Source organism: Mastomys coucha, unplaced genomic scaffold (assembly GCF_008632895.1).
Source record: "Mastomys coucha isolate ucsf_1 unplaced genomic scaffold, UCSF_Mcou_1 pScaffold22, whole genome shotgun sequence".
In the NCBI taxonomy this organism is placed as follows: Eukaryota; Metazoa; Chordata; class Mammalia; order Rodentia; family Muridae; genus Mastomys; species Mastomys coucha.
Window position 1 is genome coordinate 108,352,139 of NW_022196905.1, and position 9,900 is coordinate 108,362,038.

Sequence of the window (9,900 nt, forward strand, 5' to 3'; positions counted from 1 at the left end):
GCTGCGGGCTGCGGGCTGCGCAATCTTCTCCCAGCAGACGCATTCACGTTCCAGTTGATGGCAATTCAGGCAGAAACACAGACCACAGACCAAGAAGAAGGCAACAAAAACAATAACCGCAACAATCGTGGGATTGACCAGTGAAAAAAGGAAAAGCATGCCCTCCCTACTTTCACTTTCCCGTTTCAATGTGCTGCTTCTAAAAGCAAACTTTGTAGTCCCATAACCGGGAGCTTTCTTGAAGGCTCAACTTTACAGAGTGCTTTCCTGCTCTAAAGGCAGACTTTACAGTCCCTAACCGGGAGCTTTCTTGAAGGCTCAACTTACCGAGCTCTTGCCAATTGATCACCCTGTCTGTCGAGAGTTCTGGAACCTCCTACGGGTCACTTTGACACGAAGTCCCCATACGGGCCACCACTTGTCCCGCGCTTTGCTGACCAGCAGCAATGACAACAGAACACCGAGGCTCTTTCTCATGCGGTTTACTTAGGAATTCCTTTGTGTTACAGCTCTTTTAGGTTTCTTGGTGTTACAGCTCTTTCGGGTTTCTTGCTTTTATGGAATGGACCTGGCTGCTCAGCGAATGTTGCTTTTATACCCAAGCCCGAGCTCTCATGGCCCTCCTGGATTGGTCCTCCGGCAATTGCCTCATTAGCATGCACCCGCTCGGGAGGGGTTGGCGCATGCACAGTGGAACCGTTTATCTCCACGGCCATATTGGACGCCACCGTCTGAGCGGCTGCCTACAACAAAGCACCCTTGCTCTGATGCACAGCAGCTCAGCCAGTTCCCTTCAGACCTGGCTCTCCACTGCCTGCCTTGCCTGGATACAAGAGGATGAGCAACTATGAGCCCGCAGTGCAAAAGTGTATGTGGAGGACCCGCAAACACAAACTCAGTCCACTTCATTAGAGCAAAGGGTCTAAAGTGTTTTCCTCCTTAAGGGTGGTACCCCAAGCTCATTTTCTTTCACTCCATGCCTTAATTTGGATGGCTTCTATTTCCCTTCATAATTTTTTTAGTTAATTTCTCTCTCTATTGGTTTAGCTATTTTCTCTCTCTCTGTTGGTTTCTTTCTTTCCTTCAATTAAGCTAAAGGACCAGCAAGTTGATATTTTTAACCTAATATTTGTTCTGGTTCACGCCATGCATACTTGCACATTAAAAAAAAATTTTTTTAAATGTGCCACACTTTAATAGAATACATTTATTTAGCTCATTCTGTGATCTGGTGTTTTTTGAGGCAAGTGAATGTTGGGGGGAATCTCATCTCCAACTCCTGATGGTTGTGCCTTCAACTGCAAATGCTTATTAATTTTCAAAGTTTTCTTTGTCAGTGTATGTATGTGTCTCTGCACATATGTGTCATAATTTTCAGTTCTTAGTTTCTACCATGTATTCCAGGGATTGAATTCAGGTAATCATACTAGTACAGCAAGTTCTTTTATCTGTGGACTACCTTGCTACTATTGCATAAATGTATGTGTGTGTAATTTTCATATATGTATCTACTGAATATTGGGCCTATCTCTGTCTCTCAATAGCATTATCCTATATTTTCTCACCTCTTCTATCATTTTTTTTCTCCCTCGGGACAGCTTTACTTTGTTCATGTCATTGAGACATTCATATTTTTATACATCTGTATAAAATGTAGGAACACATACACACACACACTGAGTGAAACAAAATTAAAAATTAAAAAATAAAACATGCAGTCTTTTTGTTCAGTACTCATTAGCATATGCTTTTCTTTGATTTTTTAATACAATTCATGTATAATAATTAATGGTCAATCAACTTGAAATTTTTCCTTAATGCTGATAATAGCTTTTTCATTGATATCCTTGGGTTTTCACCAATGTTATTATACTCACTATCTACAGATAAAAATGGTTTACCTGTGCCTTTTTTATTCTTATACCTTTATATTAATAAGTGTCAATAAAAACCTTTGATAGAATATTGTATGATGGAATATGGCCCAATGTCAAGTTTTTTGGTTTTTTGTTGTTGTTGTTTGTTTTTCGAGATAGAGTTTTTCTGTTTAGCCCTGGCTGTCCTGGTACTCACTCTGTAGACCAGGCTGGCCTCGACCTCAGAAATCCGCCTGCCTCTGCCTCCCAAGTGCTGGGATTAAAGGCATGTGCCACCACCGCCCGGCCCAATGTCAACTTTTAATTCCTACTAGTGACAGAACTTAAAATACCACATTTCTCCATTCTGACTACAGCCGTATGCTTTCTATAAGAGTGATCTCCACTTAGTAGGCGGCAGTGGTCAAACAAAAGAGTGGTGTTATTGAGACCCCTGCTGTCCAAAGGTGTTTGTCCTGAAGAAATGAGGCTATAAGATGGGCAGTGGTTTCGCATGCCTTTAATCCCAGCACTTGGGAGGCAGAGGCAGGCGGATTTCTGAGTTCGAGACCAGCCTGGTCTACAGAGTGAGTTCTAGCACAGCCAGGGCTATACAGAAAAACCGAAAAAAACCACACACACACACACACACACACACACACACACACACACACACACACACACACACGAGGATATAGAAACCAAGTATAGGGTGCCACCTGTGGGACTAAGAAATTAGTGCATCTGAGCTATGTCTTCTCCCACAGTTGCTTTGACTGGTTTCAAGTCCAAGAGTTGGAGGAAACCTGAATCACCCTTACCACAAGCACTCCTTTCTCAAAAGAAACCCAGCCTCAGTTTTAAAGAAAACGGACACTTGATTTCCAGTAAGATTCATACACATCCCTCAACCTGCAAAAGTCCAAAGGAATTTCAGACTCATGAAAATGCTAGGTAGCTCAGGGCACTGAACACCATTAGACAGCTCAGGTTAGTGTCTTCCATTTAGTCCAATGGACCAATTCCTCGAAATACCCAGCTAAGAGTTCTTAATCTCTAAGCCACGTCAGATGTCGTGACTAAGCTAACAGCATATTTTATAAAATGCCCCAGTAGGCACTTAATTGTTTGTGGATGTAGGACAAGGAGAAGAAAGAGCCTGTCATGTGGTGGCCCACTGTTAGTTCAAGAGCTCAAGTAGGAGGGCAGAGCAGGAAGATATCAGGGAGTAGAACATCCTACCTTACATACATAGTTCCAGGCTTAATACAAACCTTCGATTACCAAATACAATTTTCAGTAATTGACACCCAAAATGAACATGTCGTTGCAGATTGTGTGTCCCTTCTGAATGCACAGTGTAGGACCAAACTTTATCGTGCCAAGACAACATTCATGAGAAAATAACCAGGCGGATTAGGGCAGCAGTAATAGTGCTGGAGAAATGGCTCAGTGGTTAAGGGTATTGGCAGCTGTTCCAGAGGTCCTGAGTTCAATTCCCAGGAATCACATGGTGGCTCACAATTATCTACAGTGAGATTTGGTGCCGTCTTCTGACCTGCAGGCATGCAGAATGCTGTATATGTAATAAATCTTTTACAAACTAAAATAAAAATAGATATGTTTGAAAAGCTATATGAATTTTATATAGAAAGTACAACTACATCTACTACTGTCCTGCATAGATACCCATGGTTTACAGAGTCCTATTTCTGATAGTCTACCACTTCATTATCTGAGACCAGTGTTGCTTATGAAATAAATCAACTAAGCTATATATGTACCATTGTCATGCAAGCCTAGAAAGAATAACATGTTTAAGGAACTTATAAAAGACATTTGCTGGGCAGTGGTGGCACACACCTTTAACCCCAGCAATTGGGAGGCAGAGGCAGGTGGAATTCCGGATATCTCTGAATCAGAGAGATGACACAGCAGTAAAGAGAACTGACTGCTCTTTCAGAGGTCCTTGAGTTCAATTCCCAGCAACCACATACTGGCTCACAGTCACCTGTGATGGAACCTGACACCCACTTCTGGTATATGTGAAGACAACAACAGCATACCCATATAAGCAAAAAATAAACCCTAAGCTACAGAAACAAGAGGACTTCTTAGTGTAATCTGGAGGTCCTGAGCACCACAGAATTGTCGTGTGGACCAGGCCAACCTTGACCTATAGGTATCCATCTACTCTTTTGTGCCAGATAATGAAAAAAAGAGTTCTTCACCATTATGCCCAGATGTGAAGCATCCTTTTAAGGTTGTGGTGAGCAACTTTGCTTATCATTTCCCATCATTCAATTCCTTTTATGTAAATGAGAACATTTCTGTAGTATCTGGTTGCAGGTAATTCTGATTGGCTCTGTGATCCTGACATTTTTGTGTCCCCATTTGAATAAAGAGGAACCCAGGGTTTTCTACATCTCTGAATGTCTTGCCTGCTGTATGGATGTGTGGATCACGAGGTTTTCAGGTGTTGGCAGAGTTCAGAAGACAACTTTGCCTATTCAGGTGGGTATTAGCTTTTGTATGGGTACTGGGAATCAAATCCAGATCCTCTGGAAGAACATCAAGGGATTTGAACTATTTCTTTGGACTTCTCTTAAGAACAGGAGGGAGACCTGTGGGAGAAGTGGAGCTATGTCACTGGTAAGCATACAGCTACGATTCATTCTAAGGTTGGTTTGTTTTTTTTTTAATTTTCTGTGATAATTGGCAAATGCTCATCCTGATTTACTCATTAAAATGCATAAAGACCAAATTTTCAGAAGAGAACTCCAAACACCTTTAGATTTCATTCCTTGAATTGGGGCCTTCTGTTTGTTTTCACTTGGTTTTTTTTGTTTGTTTGTTTGTTTTTCTGAGGCATGGTTTTTAGTTTTTGTTTTTGGTTTTTCGAGACAGGGTTTCTCTGTATAGCCCTGGCTGTCCTGGAACTCACTCTGTAGACCAGGCTGACTTTGAACTCAGAAATCCGCCTGCCTCTGCCTCCCAAGTGCTGGGATTAAAGGCATGCACCACCACCACCCAGCAAGGCTGGTATTTTTAAGTAGTTGTCCTTGAACTGATAATGCAGATCTGGCTGGCCTTGAATTCAGAGATCTGCCTGCGTCCACCTTCTGAGTGCTGTCTGCAAAAATCTGGTTTTGGGAGGGGCTGAACAATCACGATGACGACGACTGCTATCATGCATGTCACGAGTTACTCCTGTGGAAGCAGTGTTCAGCAGCCTCTGGTTCAATCCTTACCTTCAAAGTCTACACTTGCAAGGCAGGAGGAACCTGAAGGAGTAAGGCCGAGTCTTAGGGAGCACATAGTGGCCATCGAATACTTTCACCAAAGATACACTACTGGACAATCTATAAGGTAAGACAAATATGGGGGGGTTATAGTATTTTTTTGTGGTTGTTGTTGTTTTCTTTTTGTTTTGTTTTTCATATCTACCTATACTGAACCCTGCCTGTGCATGGTACATTCAGAAACCAGAGAAAGTTGGCATATCTGCAGAAATTAGAGTTATAGATGGTAATTAGCTGCTTGTACTCAGAAATTGTCTCTGACTAACAAGTTCTGGAGTTTTGGTTTGGTTTTGTTTTGGTTACTCTCATCAAAAGAAATTGTTTTGGTGTGGATTGTGATTGTGAATTCCTTGTGCTCTTCATCCATGGCCATTGTTATTACATTTAGCAGGCAAGGACAGTGTCAGACTCCCTAGTATCTGTATTTATATCTTCAGTGAAATACAGTGTGGTAAATAATCCTGCTCCCTGACTCTCCTCATTTCTGTAGTATCCACTGCTGTAGCTGTCTCCAATGTCTCCATAGTTAGACTACTGGGCCATGCATGGAAGACTGTTGAAATTGTTTCAGACTTCCTTGTGTCCCCTGAGGGGAGAAATTGTTTCAAATTTCCATGTCTTCTGGTAGGAGAATGCAGAGTTTTGAAAAATAATTAACAATTTTACCCTTAGATGATGCTTGGAAAAAAGCAAAAGTTGAGTGGACACCAGTTCTCTTGTCTCCTGATGAATTGCTTCAAGTTTTTCTCAATTTAGGATAATGTTGGCTGTAAGACTCTCTCTGTCTCTGGCTGTTGGGGTGGCAGAGGCACACGTAGCAGACTTCTTGTTCTTGGCTGTCTTGGACACACATTGTAGACCAGGCTGTCCTCAAACCTGTAAGAGCCTGCCTCTGCTTTTCAAATGCTGGCATGAAATTTGTACACCACTATGATTGGCTAAGGTTCTCATCATTTTTCTGATTCTAGCTTTTGCCAGGCAATGATAGTGGCAGAAAGATGTGGATTACTGTAAGTTTGAGGCTAACCTAGGCTACAACAGACCAAGTTATAGGAAAGCCAAGGCGAAACAAAGAGGAGCCCTTTCTATAAATGAAACAATAACAACACAATTTTTTTTTTAAATAGAGAGAAACATGATCAGTTTAGTCCTGTGCTCTGTAGAACTTTGATAAGGAAGGCCAGGTGGATTTTATTGAACAGCTTTTGACTGATCGAATTTCTGCTTTGATTGTGTCTTTCTTAGGATAAGAAAGTAGAACTATGAATGTACTCTAAGGGATTGTTTTACTATCAAGTGTTTGTGGAGTGTTGTTTATGTTACATGGTTGATTACGTAGACCGAGGTGGTGGTGATATCTCTTATGTATGTCTGGTTGTTTGTGATGACCCTGTATAAACTAGCTTAGTCTGGAACCACAGATATCTGAAACCAGGTCTGCCTAGAGAGTTTCTAGGGTGGGCAGTGGTGGCTCGTGTCTTTAATCCCAGCACTTGGGACACAGAGGCAGGCAGATTTCTGAGTTCAAGGACAGCCAGGGCTACAGGAGAAACCCTGTCCCAGAAAAAAAAAAAAAAGTTGTTGGAGTTCCAGAACAATTAATGATCTCTATGTTGATATTCGTTTTTCCCATTTTCACTGTCTCAATAAGACTGCCTGGCATACAGAAGGAGTTCCAGGATGGCTGATTATATTTATCTTTTCTTAGTCGGTTTAATTAAAACATAAGAAAAAAAAGTTTATAAAGTTTGATTCCTCTGGCGCTTAAAAAAAATAGAGGTAGATGAAAAGATGGTAGAAGGCCACACTTCCTGAAAACCAAACCAAACCAGACCAAAATCAACAAACCAACCAAGCAAACTAGTATGCCTGGCTGCCTGCCTGCCTACCTACCTACCTACACAAAGAAACGACATCTCAAATCAACTAAAACTACCTCCTAAGTCTGCCTATTTTTCTTTTTCTTTTTCTAAGCCTGTGTGGATGTCATGAGGCTTCTGTCTGCTTTTGGAAGCCTCCTCACCGTTCTACACGTGAAAACTGGGCATCTAGAGGCTGGTAAAAGGAGAAACAAGCACGTGAAACAGTAGGTCACATGGCTGGCCACCGCCATCTTGATGAGGTCAGCGGACAAGATGGCTGCCATCCACGTGTAGCCTTCCATCTTGGTGAGGTCAATGTGCAATGGAACAAGTAATTAGAAACAGACTTGCAGGCGCAATACCTTCCAGGGGTTCAAGAGAGAAAAGGGAAGTTGGGTGTGGAAGTGCATGCATGCCTTTAATCCCTCAGTCCCTAGGGGGTGGATAGAGAAGAGACGGGCTCCAGACACTTTTTTTTTTTTAACATATCAAAAACCTCGGTTCTCCAGAATTTTGGAGGCAGAGGCAGGCGGATATCTGAGTTCAAGGCCAATACAGAGTGAGTTCCAGGACAGCCAGATACAGGGAAACAGTATCTCAAAAACAAAACAAAACAAAACAAAACACCAAAAACCTTCCATTCTCAGGAGTTGAATGGTGGGTCCTCCTAGGTTCTGGTGCCCTCTTCTGGCATGCAAGCATATAGGCAGCAGACAGAGCACACACACATATATACATTGAAAAAACTAATAATAAAGAAAGAAAGAAAGAAGAAAAGATTCTAGCTTTCAGCTGGCTGTGTGGTATGGCAGAGGCAGGCAGAACGGACCTCTGTGAGTTTGAGGCTACCGAGGCCTACAGAGCAAGTTGTACACCAAGAGAAACCCTATCTTGAGACAAAATAAAACAGAGCAGAAAAGGTTCTGGCACTCATTTTACAGACATAAGTTTCTTCTAGTACTATTGCTTGTAAAACTTTGATCGTGTGTATGTGTGTGTGTGTGTGTGTGTGTGTGTGTGTGTGTGTGTGTGTGTGTTATATTTCATTCAGCTGTGAGTGCTGTTACTTGCTGTCTAGTGGGCTTATGTTTGATTTCTTTTAAATATTTTTTTAAAGATTTATTTATTGTTATATGTAAGTACACTGTAGCTGTCTTCAGACACACCAGAAGAGGCCATCAGATCTCATTACAGATGGTTGTGATGACCTTTAATCCCAGCACTTGGGAGGCAGAGACAGGCAGATTTCAGAGTTCGAGGCCAGCCTGGTCTACAGAGTGAGTTCCAAGACAGCCAATGCTACACAGAGAAACCCTGCATCGGAAAACAAAACAACAACAGCAACAGCAGCAGCCAGTTCCTGGCTGGCCTGGAACTTATCACTAAAGACTAGAGACACGCCTTGAACTCACAGAGATCAGCCTGCCTTTGCCTCTTGAGTGCGAGGATTACAAGCAGATGCCACCACTCAAACCCATAATATTGAAATATTTAAAAATAAAAGTATTGGGGCTGGTGAGATGGCTCAGCGGGTAAGAGCTCTTCCGAAGGTCCTGAGTTCAAATCCCAGCAACCACATGGTGGCTCACAAGCACCCGTAATGAGATCTGATGCCCTCTTCTGGTGCGTCTGAAGACAGCTACAGTGTAATTATTTATAATAATAACTAAATCTTTAAAAAATTATAAATAAATAAATAAATAAATAAATAAAAGTATTATGGGCCTGTAAGATGGGTCAGTGAGCAAATACATTTGCTGCCAAATCTGATGACCTCAGTTCTATGTCCAGAACCTGCCTGGGGCCTTCTGCAGCCTTTGACATGGTGGCCTGAGAGGAGTAAGGAATAATCAAGGGAAGAGGTGTTCAGGGCAGTGTTGCAGTATGCAGGGCAGTCTGACTGACTGGCAATCAGTGCCTCTCTATTTGTACAGGTTTCACTGAACAAAGACTGACTAATAATTACCCAAGAAGTACAGATTATGTGATTTTTTTCATTACATGTCCAGGGTTACAAGTGCAGTCACAATTAGAAAGTACAAATAGAAAGGGCTGGAGAGAGCTCAGTGAGTAAGAGCACTGACTGCCCTTCCAGAAGTCCTGAGTTCAAATCCCAGCAACCACATGGTGGCTCACAACCATCCTTAATGAGATCTGACGTCCTCTTCTGAGGTGTCTGAAGACAGCTACAGTGTACTTCATATAATAAATAAATTTTTAAAAAAGATAGATATCTGCCTAGCTTAGGTTTGCAGCTTGTTAAAAAAAAAAAAAATCAGGCAAGAGTGGGTATAGGAGTGCCCTGCAGTTATCTGGGAGCAAAAGGGGTAAAAGACACCCCCCCCTTCAGAGAATTACAATCACAAGCCACTGCTGCCTGGCTTGCTTTTTTGTTTTTTGTTTTGTTTTTTTGGAGACAGGGTCTCACTATGTGACCTTGGCCATCCTGGAATAGTAAACAAGGCTCACCACAGAGACTGGGTGCTGGCCTGCCTCTTCCTCCCAAGTACTAAAGTGTGTTGACACCATGCTCAGCTCAGAAATGTACAGACAATCGAGGTCATTTTGTTATCACACACACCCTGGTAAGCCTGTCTTAAGGGCTGGGACAGAGGGGAGTATGCTGCTCAGAACAGAAGAACAGCCAGTGCTTTTACAGAGCCATCCCTTTCTCCATCCTATCAATGTTTAACTCTTAGTCCCTGAGTAAAACCTACAACAGAAAAACAAAAAAGAAACTGGTGACTCTTAGTTTTATTCCCGCTGTTATAAACCAGCGACACCCAAGTCAACAGAAATGTGACAGCAGAGCAAAGGGTCTGGGAACCCACCGACCTCCCAAGTCCCCAAAGGCCCAATCAGGAGGCAAGACAGAGTGAA

At 42.3% G+C, this 9,900-nt stretch overlaps 1 long non-coding RNA gene across 1 annotated transcript in view; it reads right to left on the bottom strand.

Annotated features, from left to right (window-relative positions):
* The window catches only part of LOC116070831, a 21,566-nt gene extending 21,015 nt beyond the window's left edge, over positions 1 to 551 (bottom strand). Inside the window, exon 1 of the long non-coding RNA XR_004110576.1 lies at positions 328 to 551. This is a non-coding gene — a long non-coding RNA (uncharacterized LOC116070831). The remainder of the gene's footprint in view (positions 1 to 327) is intronic.
* Positions 552 to 9,900: the final 9,349 nt, after the last annotated feature.